Here is an 18,138-nt window from a genome sequence, read left to right as displayed (position 1 = left end):
CTTGAATATACATCCAGTCTCTCCTTGGCCTGGCAGAGGCACTATTGTCAGCTAATCTGTGGTGGCCCTGCTGGGATGGTGTTGAGAAGACTGGGGCACAGGGAAGCTCCTTCTCTGGTCAATGAAGGAGAAGGAGACTAAGACCTGGGGCTCTGCTCCCAACACTGTCCCCCCCTCCACCAGCCAGTTCCTTCTCAGAGGTTTTCCTATCCTCTCTTAATTGCTCAAATCTCTCTTGGGCCTGAACTGGCTTGATATTTTGTAGGCAACTTGCAGGGCACTATCAAATTTCCTCAGCCAATCTCAAAATTCTCCTTATGCAACTTCTCTCCAATTGATCTAGTCCAGACAATAATCATACTGTCATAAGCCTGTGATTGATTAGTTGAGATATTCTCACCTGGTTAAGGCATCAGTGCATGGCATTTTCTAATTTACTTTAAATGGGGTGGGGGTGACTTGAATGATTTATACTCAACTCCCAGCTACATTTGTTACAAGAAAGCATTTGATTTCAGTGATGGAAGGGGAGGAAGAGAATTCTAATAGTGAAGAAAGGTGCTTCAAGATACTGTAGCTTAATGGCAAAATCCGTTAAAAATGATCTAACTCTTTTTGTTACACATTAATACTTGAGGGTAACCAACTGGCTTATATGAACCTGGTGAGTTAGGGGGATGTCTACCCCAAGCACACGAAGATTTTCCTAGCAAAATGTGCAGATGAGAACAATTTGTTCTAAAGGCATGAAGGCAGCTAAAGCAGTTTGGTCAGACATCTAAGACACTAAGGTCATCCATTGTATCCCGGGTCATTAACAGTTGTTTTGACTTTTGTCTTGCCGCTAGATTTTGATGAATCTGGAAGAGAGAATGAGGTTGATGATTTTGTGAAACTTTGCCTCATTTCAATCCAATTCACTTCAAAGTCAAGATACCACCCTGTGATATCATTGGTCCTTATTGAAAACAACAATACGTGACCAAAAAGCATTTATTGGGGCAGCTAAGTGGTGCAGTGGATAGAGCACTGGCCCTGGTTTCAGGAGGACCTGAGTTCAAATGCAGCCTCAGACCAAACACTTGACACTTACTAGCTGTGTGACCCTGGGCAAGTCACTTAACCCCATTGCCTAGCAAAAAACAAAACAAAAAAACCAAAAAGCACTTATTATGAGCTTACTATTTGCCGGATACTGTGCTAGGCACTGGGGTTCACAAACACAAAAGATCTTTGAGGAACTTGATTCTCGTTGAGAAACTTGGCTTTCCCTTTTGGGAAGGAAAAGAAAGCACAGAACAACAGACAGTAATATCTGTTCTATAAGAAGTTATATTTCTTACTGTAAATAAAATGACATTCTGTTTTAACAACCAGTGTTCTGCAAGTTTCTGGGTGGTTTTTTTTCTTTTTTGGGGGGGTAGGCAATGGGGTTAAGTGACTTTGCCCAGGGTCACATAGCTAGTAAGTGTCAATTGTCTCGTCTGAGACCTGATTTGAACTCAGGTCCTCCTGACTCCAGGGTCAGTGCTCTATCGGATTGTTTTTTTTCTTAAGCATGAATGAGTTCCCCAGAGAAAAGAGGTTCCCCCAGAAAAGTGTCCCTACTTCTGGGTGTACATTGAAAATTGAATTTATAGAATTATCAATTTAGAGCTCAAAGGGATTGTGAGGCCATTTAGTCCAATCCCCTCATTTTACATATGAGTAAAACTGAGGCACAGAAAGGTCTAACTTGCTCAAAGTCACACTATTAGTAAGTGCTTGAGGCAGTACTGGAACAAAAGACTTCCTGACTTCAGGGTTACAACACCACACTGCCTTTCCTTAGCCTATTGATCTGAAGAACAGAATGCTCCTGTTAGCAGCCCAGCTTGAGCAGTCAACTGACCTATCATTCCTGACCATTTCTTAACTTCAACCTGTTTTAGTTCCCTAATTAATTATAAGCTCATTGAGGGAAAAAACTGGATTTTTCATAAACCAGTAAGTAATTATAAAATACTATGTGCTTAGGATTGTGATAGATACTTGGGGAACACAAAAACAGTAGGAGATGTCTATACTTTAAAGAAGTTTATAATATAATAATACTTATAATATTTCAGTAATATTTGTGTTAATATTAGCACCAATATCACTATAAATTTTTTGGATGACATTTCAATCTTTATATTTTATACATATATTTCTCTTAAGAAAAAAACTTTTACTTGATCCTACCATCCTTTCAAGCTACGGTCCCTTTCACAGCCAAACTCTTAGAAAAAAGCTGTCCTAGTAGTTGCCTCCATTTCCCTATCTTCTAGTCACTTCTCAGCCTCTTGCCATCTGGTTTCTGTGCTTGCCACTCATATGAGGGTCCTAATCACAGCTCTGATGTTTACTACTCATGTGACCTTGGACAAGTCACTTAACCTTCATTTTCCATCTGTAAAATGAGGAAGTTGGACCAAATGTCTTCTGGGGTCTCTTCCAGTTCTAGGTCTATGAAATTTCTTTCTAAAGTTGCCAGTGAACTCCTTATTGCTGAATTCAGGACTGTTTCCTCCTTCAGATTATCGCTCTTCCCTGGGTTTTCTTGACACGGCTCTGTCGTGATCATCTTATTTTTCAGACTGATCCTTGATGATGAACCCAAGTCATCATCCGTGTCCCTGTCCACTATTTATGTGTGTACCCCAGGGCTATGTCTCAGATCTTCTCCTCTCTATTCTTATTAGAGCCTTAGAAATTAGAATTAGAAATGTATTAAATTTATTAAAGTTAAAAATTAGAAATCTATGTGGATTTCATTAGAGCCTATGGATTCTACTCTATCCAGTTGATTCTCAAACCTACATATTCAGTCCTCATCTCCTGAGTTTTAGTCCTGTATCTCCAACTGCCCATTTAGCATATATGTGTATATATAGATATAGATATAGATATATATGTACATATATATCTAGACAAGTATATGGATATTTGTGTATAGATAACTATGTGTGTATAAATATATATGACTTGTCTAGATATATATGTTCCTAAACATACATTATCCACATCCTAAACCTATTATCCTAAGTATATATTATCCACATGACTTGTCTAAATGTATATGTTCATATATAGCAAGTATGGCTACATAGAATATGTATCCACACGTGTGTATACACACACATAATCGCATGACATTTAAATGTGTAGCTGAAGTTTGTGTCTGGAAGAAATAGATATCTGGAATTTGGCCCACTTCTCTCCAAGGGACAGAAATGATACAATAGGCTAAGAAGAAAAGTCACTTCTCTGGTTTCTCTTAGGGAGGTACGGTACCCCTTAGTCTACTTACTAGATTAGCCCTTTGAATAGCAAATAAATCATTTATTTAAGCAAAATGGCAAATAGAAATTGGAGTTCTACAGATTAGAATACAGAAAATACACAAAAGGGAATGTACTTTTTTTTGCTGGGAGTAAGATAAGATCTCAGCTCAAGCCAAGACAGAGGCCTCAGTATCACCCAAAGGGAAATTTTCTTCAAAGTCTTTAAGGAGAGAAGCTGGAAATTAGGCACACTGTGAGAAGCAGGCTTTCCCTACATGTCTGCAGTTTCCAAAGTCTTGCTTTCTCTCTTCTCTGAAATCTCCCTTGCTACATGTGTCTCTGTCAGAAGCTCTGGCACTAACTTTTCCCCCATATAGATATGCAGGGTTGCCTTGGCATTCTTGTGGCCAATTAGATGTCATGTCTCCCCTTCATGACCCTCTTGGGTGGGAGTCAAGGTTACATTAGTGTAATAATAAGAACTATTGCTGGGCCTAGGGGATGTGTGGGGTGATAGTCCTTTCCCTTTCTATGAAGGTGCCCCCTTCATCATTCAAACTGTGTTCAGTCCTGGAGAAGCCTGGCCCCTACTGAGAGGTCAGGTTTTTTTGTTTGTTTTTTGTTTGTTTGTTTTTCCTCCACATTCTCTGGTTCTAACCCTTGAGCCCTGGGGAAAAGTATTTAAAGCTAAGATTTGGTTCATATCTGGTCTCACCAGTGGGGAGCTGGGGATGAGAGAAATAGAAAGGCACTCAATGTATAATGAAGATCAGGAATACGACAATTATTTATTTCCTCTACATAAAAGAAATGCTAAACCCAAAAGACTCACAAGCATGCATTGACATGACTTAGGCAAGCAGCAGTAATAACTTAAAACTACTTCTTATACTTACTCAGGAGGTTGACATTTAGAGCATAAAAACACAAAGTGTTTTCCAGGACTGCTGAATTAGCATTTATTTCACCTTCATTTTGGTTTTGGACTGTCCAAAGGAATCCCTCCAGGTCCACGGCTTCTGACGAGCCAGGACAAGAGTAGTGCTCATTCTTTCGAGAGTCCTCTTCTCCAACAAGCACTTGGATAATGACCAGGGGCTTCCCTCAAATTGGTGCTGACACTGACTGGGGACCCAAAATCTCCCAACCTCTCCAGTATAAGGTCGATTCAGTCAGCTCTACTCAAGAAAGGAATGAAGCAAAGGGGACAACCCTGGTCCCAGGCTAAGGCTCACGTTCACATGCTTTAACTACCAGGTACTCACAGCTGCCATCGTGCTGGGTGGCAGCAAACGGCCTCCCCCCTTCTCTTCACAAGAAAATCCCTGACCTAGTGAGAGATCTAGGGGGTAGGATCACTTTAAGATTTACCAAGTGGGCCACTTCCTGACTTAGTGACCAATCCTCTCTGAGGCAGCTTTGATGCAGCTTATCTACCTTAAGTCATTGAGGGGCCAAGGGCCCACACCAATTTTGACGTATTATCCCCAACTAATAAACCTTTAGCATTGAGACACGTTTCCCCAGACGTGGACAAACTGGACAGCGTTCAGGCTCAGCATTGCATAGGGTGTGTTCAAACAAGAGCAGACCTAATAGAAAATTTTTAAAAATTCAATTTCATTTTATTTTCAGTTCCTCTCTCTCCCTACCTATTGAGAAGTCAAGAAAAACAAAATCCATTACAAATATGTATAACCACGCAAAATAAATTGCTTCATTAACCATGTCCGAAAAAAGAATAAAAAAAGAAGAAAATATATTTCAATCTATACTCTGAGCTGATCATCTCTCTATTTGGAGGTGGAGAGCATGTTTTAGCATTGGTCCTTTGAAACTGCTGTTGCTTATTGTGTTGATCAAAGTCCCTAAGTTTTTCAAGGCTGGTTTTCTCTACAATATTGTTGTAATTGTATAAATTGTTCTCCTGGTTTTGCTTCCTTCACTTTGCATTAGCTTATACAAATATTCCCAGGTTTTCTGAAACTATTCCTTTCATCATTTCTTATGGTACAATAGTTTTCTATCACATTCACATTTCATAATTTGATTGGGTTATAATGGGCATTCCCTCAGTTTCAACTTTGTCACCATAAAAAAGATGCTATTTTCTTTTTTTGCACACATGAGACCAGGTAGAACCCTTGAGAATTTGCACTTAACTTTTTGGGTTTATATACCTTTTGAGAACTCAGGGTCATGATCATACCACGAAACAGAATCACAGCAAGACTTTTGTTGAGGGAAAATCCTATAGGGTTCAGAATCAGACTGATGAAAAATACCTGTTTTCCCGACCAAGCTATGCATTTTTATGGGAGGCCCCTTAAATTGGTTCATCAGCACCTATATCCAGGACAAACACTGCAGATGGACAATGAACTGGATTTGGAATTGATTAAGAGGATGGGCTAGATTGCATTTGGGAAACTGTGTAACCTTTTCAAGAATCCTAAACTACTTCCCCACACAAAATCCATATTTTTAATATCAATTATCTTCTGGTAAGAGTTTTCAACTGTTGTTGGCTTTGTATATGTATTTCATACACCAGTACATGCACACATAGTCTTCCCTATAAGCTTCTTGGGGGCAGAGAATGTTTCAATTTTGTCATTGTGTCCTCAGCCTTAGTACAATGCTTGGAAAATAGTAAGTGCTTATTACATGCTTGATTTATTAACTGATGGTGAGGCTATATGATGCAAATAATAGAAGACCATTATCTTTAAAGATTTTCACTTTCTCCACTCTGTCTTATATATCACTGCTAGACAATTCTGCCTTAAACACTGCTTTTATTATGCTACTCTTTTATCTAATAACCTACAATATCTCCCTATTGCCAGATCTATCAAAGCTAAATTTGTCTCTCTTCTGTAGGTCCTATGTGATCTGACCATACTATCAGGTATACAAGTCAGATTTATTTCAATCTCTCTTTCTGCCTTTGCTTTTGCTGTAGCTCCTGTCTAGGTACACTTGTCCAGACTCCAATTCACAATAATTTCTCCTGTGACCAAAAAAAAAAGTTTAGATCTTTTAGAACTAGAGTGAAAAATAAAGCTAGAAAGTGTAATGTGGTACATGCCCAGTATGCCTCAAATAGTATCTCCATGTAGAGGTAGTTGTGTCTAGGATACTCCACATACATACAGAGCACGCATAATCATTCTGTCATTGATTTTCATTAGCTAACTATGTGTTGAAGAGGATGCTTCATTTATGGCATCTGGTAAAGAAAATGGATTCTCAGATGTTGGGAGTTTTGAAAGGGCAAGAAAAACAAGTCATAGGAATCTGAGAGTCTGAATCCAAGCTGGGTTTCACCATCAGTGAAGTATCAATGTCCTGGGAGCAAGTGTTTGGACCTTTGGGTTCCCCTACTAGCAGAAATTGAGATGAAGACTCCTCTATCAGAGATACTGTCTCAAGGATGTGAACTAGGTGTGGCCAATACTACTTAAGTAGTAACTGAGCTTGTTGAGCCTTCTTCTCCCATAAAGTCAGTGGTAGGATGGGGAGAGTATGCCTTACGGGTACTGAGGAAAAGGTTTGTATGTTTATTCTTGCTATAACTCCTTGCAAAAGCTAATCTGATATTTAAGTGGTTAAATGGAACTGGAAATACTAGTAACTGTCCCCCTAACAATGTGGGACATAGCTGGTTGAGGCTTGAGCTGATGGCAGTAGAAAAAGTCACCCCCAAATCCCTTAAGGTATCTTGGCACTTTGAGGGAAAAATAACCTAGGTGGTTCTGAGAGAGTGAAACCAGAGCATACATGTATCAAAAGAATCTACCAATTACCTCCTAAAAGATATTTCACAGGGAAAAGTCATAGGAATGTCATAGCCAAAATAAAGAGCTTTCACGTCAAAGAAAAAAAATACCATAAGCATGCAAAAAAGAAGTAGTTAAAGGACCAAGGAATCACAGTTTGGATCATACAAGACCTGGCAACTTCTACTAGAAATCAGAGGGGATCTTAGAGTACAATATTCCAAAAAGGCAAAAGATAGAGAATTATAACTAAGAATAACTTACCCTGAGTATGTTGAGTATAATTCTATAGGGGGAAAAATGGATATTTAAGGGAATAGAAATTTTTCATGCATTTTTGATATTAAAAAAAGGCAGAGCTGAGCAGAACTTTGAAATGCAAACAAGAGAGTCAAGGATAATACAAAAAAGTAAACTTATTTGAGCAAGTGGATGGGCTATATGATGATTTCCTAACATTCTAATAGATGGAGAAGAAACAAATATTTCCTCAGAACCTTGATGTCTTTGGAAGGGTATTGAGGACATTGAATAAGAAAAATGGAGATTACAGAGGTGGTTTGGCTGTGTTCTGAGTGATTGAAGAGGGGAACATGAAAAGGTAGGGTAAAAGGAATACACTAGCATAGAAAGGACGAAGAAGGGATGGAAGTTGCTATTTCTCATAATTGAGGTACTGAGAAGACTAATATACAAACATGGAAGAAAGAGTGAGGAGAAGCAGACTTGAGATGAACCTTACTCTTATCTGAAATGTTAATGGAAGGTTGAATTGCACACATGTGCTTTCCTTCCCTTTGACTGGAAAGGGTTGACGGTAAACAGTGGTGAGCTCCTTTCAGATCCTTCATTTAAGGAACATATCCAGGGCAGCCAACTCATCATTTTCCACTTGGCTGCACATCTCTGAACGTTGCCCACCCCTTCTAGCTGCTTTTTAAAAAGTGTCGTTTCCTCCCGTTGTGAGCTCCTTGAGGACAGGAACTGTTTTTTGCCTTCCTTTGTATGACCAGTGCTTACTTAGCACAATGCCTGGCACAGAATGTTTATTGATTGACCCACATACATAAACACAAACTGTGTGACCCTGGGCAAGTCACAACCTCTTTTTGCCTTGGTTTCCTCATCTGTAAAATGAGGATAATAATAACACATACCTCCCAGGAGTTTTGTGAGGGTCAAATGAGGTAATAATTGTAAAGTGCTTAGCACAGTGCCTGGCACATAATTAAGTGCTATATAAATGTTAGCTATTATCATTATCATAATTATTTTAAGACTTTGGTGTAGAGGAAATATATTCAACTCAAGAGGGAAACAATCAAAGATAGGGAAGGTAACTTAAAAAAATTTTAAATTCATTTAATATTTTATTTTCCCCCAATTACATGTAAAAACAATTTTTTAACATTTGTTTCTTAAAAATTTGAGTTCCAAATTATCTCCCTTCTTTCCTCCCTCACCTCCCCCTTCATTGAGAAGGCAAGCAATTTGATATAGGTTACACATGTGCAGTCATACAAAACATATTTCTGCAGACCCAAAAAACACCCAACAAGAGAAATAAAGTAAAAAAAAATATGCTTCAATGTGCATTCACACTGTATCAGTTCTTTCTCTGGAGATGGATAGCATTTTTTTTCATCATAAGTTTGGGAGGGGAACTTTAAAAGGGAAGATAGGGATAAATACTGAAAGCAAAACATACTTCCTGATCCAGAAGGGAAGATAAAAAGGGGATAAAAAATCAACTAGAATTTAAGGAGGTATCCATCAATTGGGGAATGACTGAACAAACGTGGAATATACATGTAATCGAATATTATCACACAGTAACAAATAACAAAAGAGATGATTTCAAAGAATCCTGAATAGGATGAAATGACAGAGAGTGAAGTAAGCAGAACCAGGAGAACCATTTATATGAGGACAACAACAAAGTAAAGAAAAAATCACTCAGAAAAACTTAAAAACTCTTATCAATGCAGTGATCAACCATGGGTTGAGAGGACCTGTGAGGAAGCATTGTTAAAATAAAATTTCGTTTTTTTCAATTAATAACTGTTTCTTTACTTTCTCTCCTATTTCCCTCCCTTTTACAACTGGAAAAGAACAAAAAGAAAAGCAAAACCCTTGTAACAAACATGCTTGGGCAAGCATATTCATTTCCACATTGGTCATGTCCACAAAAAAATGAGTTCTCATTCTGCATATACAGTCCATTATCTTTCTGTCAGGAGGTGGGTAGTATTCATCACCGAGCCTTTGGAACTGTGGTTGATTATTTATTTATATGAATTCTTAAGTTTTTCAAAATTGTTCATTTATGTAACCTTTTAGAAAACATTCAACTTATGGATAATGAAAATGTTCCTGACATATTTCACAGATTTTATAACTAATCCACTTGAATTAAACTCATTCTTTTTCGAACAAAGGAGAAAGTATGCCATGTTTTTCTTTAGCATAGAAAATGCGCTCCTTCTAGGTCTGTATCCCAAAGAGATCATAAAATGGGAAAAGGACCCATATGTACAAAAATATTTATAGTTGCTCTTTCTGTGGTGGCAAAGAATTGGAAATTGAAGGGATACCCATCAATTGAGGAATGGCTGAACAAGTTGTGGTATATGAATGTAATGGAATACTATTGTGCTATAAGAAATGATGAGCAAGCAGACTTCAGAAAAACCTAGAAGACTTGTATGGACTGATGCTGAGTGAAGTGAGCAGAATCAGGAGAATGTTGTACACAGAAACAGCCACTTTGTGCCATGACTCACTTTGACAGACTTAGCTCTTCTCAGCAATGCAAGGATCCAAGGAGTCTCAAAAAGTCTCATGATGGAAAATGCTATCCCAATCCAGAGAAAGAACTATGGAGTTTGAATGCAGATTGAAGCATACTATTTGCTTTTTTTTTCCTTCTGTTTTGTTTCTTCTTTCTTGTGATACCTCCTATTGATTGTAATTCTTCTTTACAACATGACTAATGTGAAAATATGTATAGTATGAACATATATGTAGAGCCTACATCAGATTGCACACCGCCTTGGGGAGGGAAGTGGGGATGGAGGGGGCGAAAATTTTAAACTCAAAAGCTTATGGGGGGGCAGCTAGGTGGTGCAGTGGATGGAGCACCGGCCCTGAAGTCAGGAGGACCTGAGTTCAAATCCGGCCTCAGACCAAACACTTGACACTTACTAGCTGTGTGACCCTGGGCAAGTCACTTAACCTCAATTGCCTTAAAAAAAAAACATTAAAAAAAAAGCTTGTGGAAGGGATTGTTGAAAACTAAAAATAAATTAATAAAAAAAGACAAGCTGGAAATAGGTTTTATAACTTTTAGTAACTCTTGCATACCCAGCATTATTCTGCCAACATAATATGTGTCCAGTAAATGTTTGGTAAATAGGTGAATGAATAGCTATTAGATGAAAGAACAAATGCAACTATCATCCTGGGAATTGAAAGAACTGACTTCTCCCCTGAAACTCATATAATCAAAAGTTTTCATTGTAATTTGGTTTAATCAAGATAAAGCTACAGCAACATTCTCGAAAAAATTATCTCCCTCTTGTGGAGATAAATTCTGCAGTCAAATTCGTTGTATTTTAAAATAGCTAATAGCTAGTATATATATGTATATGTATCTTTAAGATTGAAAAGTGCTTTACAGATATCTCATTTATATTTAATCAGCATTATATTTAATCAATCAACAGTTTTTATTAGTCACTTAATAGGTGCCAAGCACTGGATATAAGGTGCTTATTTCCTATTGGGAGAGACAAAATTTACATATTTAAGGTACATACTGAACCAATATAAAGTAGAGCAGCAAGAGGATTGGCAAAGATTTCCTGTTGAAGGGGGTACTTGAGCTAAGGCTTGAAGGAAGCCAGGGCTTCTAAGAAAGGAGAGCATGCCACCAGACATGGGCTACAGCTAATATACAGGCAAAAAGGCCTGGGACAATATGTCCTAGGGGAGAAACATCAAGTAAGCCAATATGGTTTGCATCATGGATGGGATTCAAGTATGAGAAGACTGGTGAGAAAGGAAGGGGCCAGGACCAGTGAGGCAGGGACACTAATTAGGAGGTCAGAAGCCAGGTTAGACAGAGTTTAGAAGGGAGATAGAGGAGAGGAAGTGAAGATACATATGTAGTAGACATGTCTTTTTAAGGAGTTTAGATAAGAAAAGGAGAGATGTTAGATGACAACTAGCAGGGATCTAGTGAGAGGTTTTTTTTTTCTTGTGTGTGTGTGTGTTTTTTAAGAATGGGAAGAGGTGGTTGTATTTGTAATCAGTGGGGAAGGAACTAGTAGATAGGGAGAGATTGAAGATTAGAGAGAGAGGGGATGATAGTAGGTATAATCTGCTAGAGAAGATAAGAGGGATTTGGGATCAGTGGTACATGGAGTAGTAGTGTTGCTCTGCTATTTATTGTGATAGTTTGAGGTATTTAATTTTTCGTAACTAGAGAAACACAAGTAGAGAACCTTCCTCAGCTGGATTTTTAGTGACTTTGCAATATTTTGCTATTAACATGTTTCTTTTATTATTTTGAATAACTAAAGGAAAACTATTGAAAGTCCAAAGACTACATATTTTGTCTCAAAATTCTTGTACTATTCAATATTTATTAAATTGAACCTTCGCCAGATTGCTCCTCTCAGGCTTCATTGTAGAGTTGTGGGGGAGGGTGACCCCATGCAGGCTGTATCAGCAGAATGGCCACATTAGCAGATAGTTTGTCTGTTGTCTGAGTACAAGCACAGCTAAATATTGATAGGCTCATAACCATAAAGGTGTCTACTAGGTGATGAGTTGTGTTATTTTTTGTTAACCACAGCAAGTCATGAAGACTATTTCTTTTCTTTTTTTTTTTGAAGACTATTTTCTAAGGCATGGAGAGATTGCCAATTGCTCTGTGAAAAAAAATATTCATACCAGTGACATCATGGATCCCTGAAGCACTGAAATGAAAATGTGTGGATAAGTGTCTTCTTATTTTTAGCTGGGGACTTTTCTTTTTTAACCTTTTTATTGTTGCTCAGTTGTTTCAGATTCTTCATGACCCCATTTGGGGTTTTCTTGGCAAAGATACTGGATTTGCCATTTTCTTCTCCAGCTCATTTTACAGATGAGAAAACTGAGGTCAACAGGATTAAGTGATTTGCCCAGGGTCACATAGCTAGTAAGTGTCCGAGGATGGATTTGAACTCAGGTCTTGCTGACTCCAGGCCAGATGTTCTATCCACTATGCTACCTACTAGGTAAATGGAATTCATTATCTTCCAAAGCCATTTTCTCTTTTACCTTTCATTGAGGGCATCACCATCCTTTTATTCTTTCCAGTCTATAACCTTAGAGTTTTCCTTGACTCCTCACTCACCCTCATCTGTCATATTCAATTAGTTGTCATATCTTAACCATTTCTACCTCCACAATATCTCTGGCATCCATTTCCATTTTACTATATTTACACAGCCACCATTTTACTTGAGGCCCCAGTCACCTCCCCCTTATACTATTTACAATTTAGACTATCAATTGGTCTCCTAGCCTCAACTCTCTACCCACTTTAATCTAGCTTCCATATGACTTCCAAAGCAATTTTCCTAAAGTTCAGGTCTGACCATGTCACTTCCATACTCTAGCAGCTCTCTGTTGTCTCTAGGATAAAATATAAACCTTCAGTTTGACTTTTAAAGTCCTTCACACAACCTGGTCCCAATCTCATTATACATAACTCCCCTTCCTTCCTTGTATGTTCTAGACAAAATGGCCCTCTTGCTCTACATTGTTATCTTCTACTATATTTCCCATCTCCAAGCCTTTGCATTGGCTGCCTACCATGCCTGAGATGCACATCCTCCATGTTTCTACCTTGTAGAATCTCTTAACTTTTTCAAGACTCAGCTCAAGTACTACCTTCCACGCATAAGGGTGAGGGCCAATTGAATCTGTCCCAAATAAAATAACTAACAAGATGTCCTACCCCCTGATGCCTTTATAAAGTAAGAACATTTCTATTTAATCAATCAATCAAAGGCTAGATGAGGGAAAAGTCCTTAATCAACTTGGATAGGGAAAAATGTTTCCAGCCATTGGATAAAATAAATAATACTACACTGGAAGTGTATTGGGATTGGCCATGACTCATGAGACTTGGATAAAAATAGCAAGTTAGTTAAGGAATTAGGCATTCCAGATGGGCCACCCAGTAGAAAATGGCTTTGGTCAAACCCCTAAGAAGTAATTGCTTGGGTGGGAAGTAGAGTAAGCTTGTGTCCTTCTAGCCTCCCCTTGACCTGTGAACTTTTTAAGTTTGGAAGATTTGAGAATTCCCATTTATGACAGTGGCAGTATCCCTGGAATAGTAAGGGCTGATGGCAATATTTATCAATAACTGAGAGACATACTGAAGATAAATTAGATGCCCCGAGACGTATAAGGAACTGAGCAGAAATGCTAAACTATCTTTAAGAGAAACTTCATAAGGATCCCACAAAGAGAAGAAAGGTAAAATTTCAGGAAGTGTGAGTTACCCTTTTGCCACATGTGATTCCTGAAATTGAACCCACCTTCTCCTGCACTCTATGTAATTGTGGCAGAGTTTTCCATGGTTTGGGAGAATATTTTGTACAACTGTTCTTATTATATCACCTTAGTAAATGCCTGTTTCTAAAATCTAATTTAAAGTCTGTTTGGCTAATTGATATCAATGATAGGGGAGCACACTCATAGGGGCTCATGATCAATAGCACTAGAAAGACACTCCCAATCCTTCAGGATTATCCCTCTAACTTTGTGGGAAGTAGGTAGCCATCCTTTGAGAACCCAGCCTACCAATGCAAATGGTAGTTTGGGATAGTAGCCCCAGTGCCTATACTACATATATGAAACCTTTTATGACTTCCCCCTCCCCCAACTACTGTCTTCCCTAACTTGTAATATATGTGTGTACACATCGTGCTTTCCAAGAAAATGAGAGCTCCTTGAAAGCCGGGACCATTTCATTATATATTCCCATATCTTTTATCATATCTTTTATCCCCAATGGCTATTATAAGCACTTAATATACACTTGCTTGCTTGCTTGCTAGGTACAAAAACAGGGAACATCTGAGGAAGACAGGATCTAAGGATCCTGTTGAAGTTTGATGTGTTAGCTTTTTCAATGATTCTTTATCTTCCTTTTAACCAATAGCCCTCTTGATAAGTCCTTATAAATCCAACTATTTCCTTACTTCTATTTCTAAACAGTTTAGTGTTTGGTGGCCAGGTCTCCACCGACAAAGTAAATATCATTGGTGATTATCTGAAGATGGATCTTGAATTGGATTATTTCAGATATGATAATTCCCATGTCATAATGAAATTAATGACCTGGCTTTACGGTGCCTCCTTTTTTTGATTTTTGCATGTATGAAGTCAAGAGCATGTAAGATACTAGAAATCCGTGAAATCAGGTGTTACTCTGATAGGTTTGGCCTGGTAAAGCCTTCTCCTTTGGAATCTTGTTATTTTCAACTATGTCTGCAATTCAGATAGCTGCTCATTTTCTCCTATGCTTACAATTTAGGTAACTGCTACCAGGTTGAGAGGTGGTCTCTGACTTCTATAACTGACTGGAATTTCTCCAGAAGTGGGTGATTCAAAGAGCACACATTTCACTTTTTTTCTTTTTCTACAAAAATACAACTCTTTATTAAATAACATGCATAAATCCTAACTCATTCATTATAAACAAAATTATACAAAATTTAGAGCATTATTTAAAGAAACACAACTTTTAAACCACCATTTAACACCTTTTTCATTTAACTCCAACTGATATAAAATAACTTTTAAATATAACCAGAGTGTTCCCCCAAAGTAAGTAGAAAATAAACTCCTGAATTTTCTTTTAGTTAAAAACTTCCTGGGGGTACTATAGCTCTCAGTTTTTAGTAGTTGGGAGCTTAGGAGCAATTTTGGTGTGCAAAGCCCTTAACTACTTGTTTATAATTTCTCAGAGATGTGGTTCTATTTTGTGAGTCCTGTCAATTAACTGTAATTCACTGCCTGCCACAAGAGCTCCCTCCAACAATATAGTTTCTCAGCCCTTCCTTTAATTTATAGTCTTTATGATTTACCCATCCAAAGTCACAATGATAATAAATGTCAGGAAATGGGATTTGAGACCATATCTTCCTGACCCAAATTCCTGCACACTACTTGCTGTATCACACTGCCCCTTGAAAGGAAGCAAAATTCTGGTAGAGAGAATATAGTTTGAAAAGTCTAGAGCTACAGATAAAGATAATTCATGCCTTTTTTTTTCTCTTTCACCACCTCTTGTCTGAACAAGTAATGACAGTTTTTCCCTTCCTTAAATTGGCCATGTCAGACTTGAATGCCTGATCACATACTGTCTTTTTGTTTCAATTTCTAAGTTTTTAGTTTTAATTTTTATGGTCTGACATAGGATTTTATCACAACTTCCTTTTTTGGGGAAAAGGTAAATTAAAAATATTAAACTATGCCTTTCATATAAAAACAATTGCTTTAAATTTTTAATAGAATAAACAAATGGTTTATGAGCACTGTGAGGGATATGGTATTAATTCACTAAAAGTCACCATACCTTCACTACAAACAATTCATGTCAAAAAAAACATCTTGTTCTTTGCTAAAAAACAATTCATGACAAAATAATATCAGTAAGGGGTGAAATGGACCAGAGGAATACTGTAGTCATAATGTATCTGGATTTTGGCAAGGCATCTGAAAAAAATGTCGCATGATTTCCTTGTGGACAGCCTTAATTGAGAAATGTAGATTAAAAGATGATACGGTTAGTGAGCTATTGAAAATCCCTAATGAACACTGAATCTTTGGAAACCTGGAGTTCTCCAGGTGGGTGCCACAGAGCTCTTTCTTTGTTTCACACAGAATTTTTATCAATGACATAAAAAAATGTCACACTTATCAAATTTACAGGTATCATAGAATCATGTCTAGAGCTGGAAGAGACTTCAGATGAAAATAAATAAGGATAAATGTGAATTTCTTTACAGATTCAATGACTGATGTGAGAGGTATGGCTAATCAATCAAGTAAGCATTTATTAAAACCAAATATGTGCCAGGCATACAAAAACAAAAATGAGCATATCTGCCCTTGAGAGACCTATACTCTATTTCAAGAGACAACACATATACACATAAGCATATACCATATATATGTATATATACACACACATATATATGTATAAGAGACACAGTAACTTGGTGGGAGGCACAAAATAGCTAAAGGGATCAGAAAAAACTTCAATGTAGGAGGTGACGTGAGCTGAGCTATGAAGGAAACTAGGGATTCTAAGATGATGTGAAGAGGGAGTGCATAGGAGATGGAATGTTGGTGAAGCACAGCAAGAGGTCCATTTGGACTAGATTGTAAGAGTGTGTGAAGAGGAGTTATGTTTAATAAACCTAGAAAGGTAGACACCCTGATAACAAGTTTATGTGGAGACTACCTCAGGGTTTTAGTTAACAGAAAACCAAATGATTTGGCAGTTGATGTGGAGGACAAAGAATTATCTAGAAAAAGGTCAGTAATAGTTCTATGGCATTCTGGCCTGGCCAGCTTATATCTGGAGCATTGTATTCGGTTCTAATTGCTGCATTTCCAGAGAAGAATTGACAAAATAAAGTATGTCCAGAGGTAGGTAGCCAGATAGTGAGGGAAACTAAAAACATATCACATAAAGAATATTTGAAAGATATGCCAATGTTCATCTTGAAAAGAAGAGTTAGGGGGAACGTGATGGCTGATTTCCATTATCTGTAAGACTGTCTCGTGAAAGATGTATTAAGTTTATTCTCTGTGGATTAAAAGGGCAGAACTAGGCCTAGTGGGCTACAGTTAGGGAAGTAGAATCTGATTTAATATAAGGAAGACATTTCTAACAATCGGAGCAGTTCCAAAATGAAATGGGTTGCCTTAGGGAGAAGAGTACATTGACTTCTCCATCACTGACAGCATTCCAAGTAGAGGTGGAATGAGTTTTTGTTAGAGATATAAAGGACAGGATTCCTGCATATGACACTAGTCTAAACTACGTGACCTCTATATTTTATGGAACATCTTTGAACATTTCTGAGACTGATGAATTTACAATTCAACAAAACTAGCACTTCAATACCAACGCTGTATTTCTGATCACATAACAAAAAAAGGCCCAAAATTAATCCGAATTCCTAAAGAGAACTAGATCTAGTTTAAAAGTGCCTAGACATTGTGTATTCCTTTTCTGCTATGCTTACTTTGCAGTGCCAAGTATATTAATTAAAATACAAATTGATAATATGTAAAATTCCTAAGTTTAATATATACCTCTGCAATAATTGCAATATATTTTTTCAGCTCATCTAATGTGATGAACTCAAGTTTAAGTTTTTACTCTTCTGGAATAGAATTAATTTTATTTTATGAGCTGGTTTAGTTTATATCATGCCATTTCTCACCTATGTGATTTCTTTTTTCCACCTGAATGCAAAATACTATTATATTTTAGAATCAACAAAGCATTGTGAAAAACTGTTGAAAATTTCTTTGTCTATGTTTATAACTGCTTTTTAATAGCCTAATTTTCCTCTGAGTCTTCCTTCAAATGTTATGAGTTAACTATTAAGTTTCTTAGCTGGTTTCAGATCCAAAATATTCCTGAGTCTCACCTATCAAATATTTTAAAGAGAGAACTATTTCTGTGCTTTTTAACAGATATATCACCATTTCTGATTATTAAAAAAGTAAAATCTTGCTTGGATTTTAAAATTTAATAAATGACATGTTCAGCAACTTGTCAATTAGGAAAAAATAATATTTTTCATAAATACTGCAACAGATGTCAGCATATACTTAGGCTATTTTTTTACTTATTTTAAACTACCAAATTTGTTAGTTAATTTGAAAAGTCTAATTTTATTTTAAAAGTGCAAAGGTTATTAAGCTTAAAACAATTTCAGCAATGTAAAAAAGTTTTTTTTTTACAATGA

The sequence above is a fragment of the Vombatus ursinus genome, unplaced genomic scaffold (genome assembly GCF_900497805.2).
Source record: "Vombatus ursinus unplaced genomic scaffold, bare-nosed wombat genome assembly UNPS02015255.1, whole genome shotgun sequence".
Classification (NCBI taxonomy): domain Eukaryota; kingdom Metazoa; phylum Chordata; class Mammalia; order Diprotodontia; family Vombatidae; genus Vombatus; species Vombatus ursinus.
Note: the sequence above shows the minus strand (reverse complement) of the source record.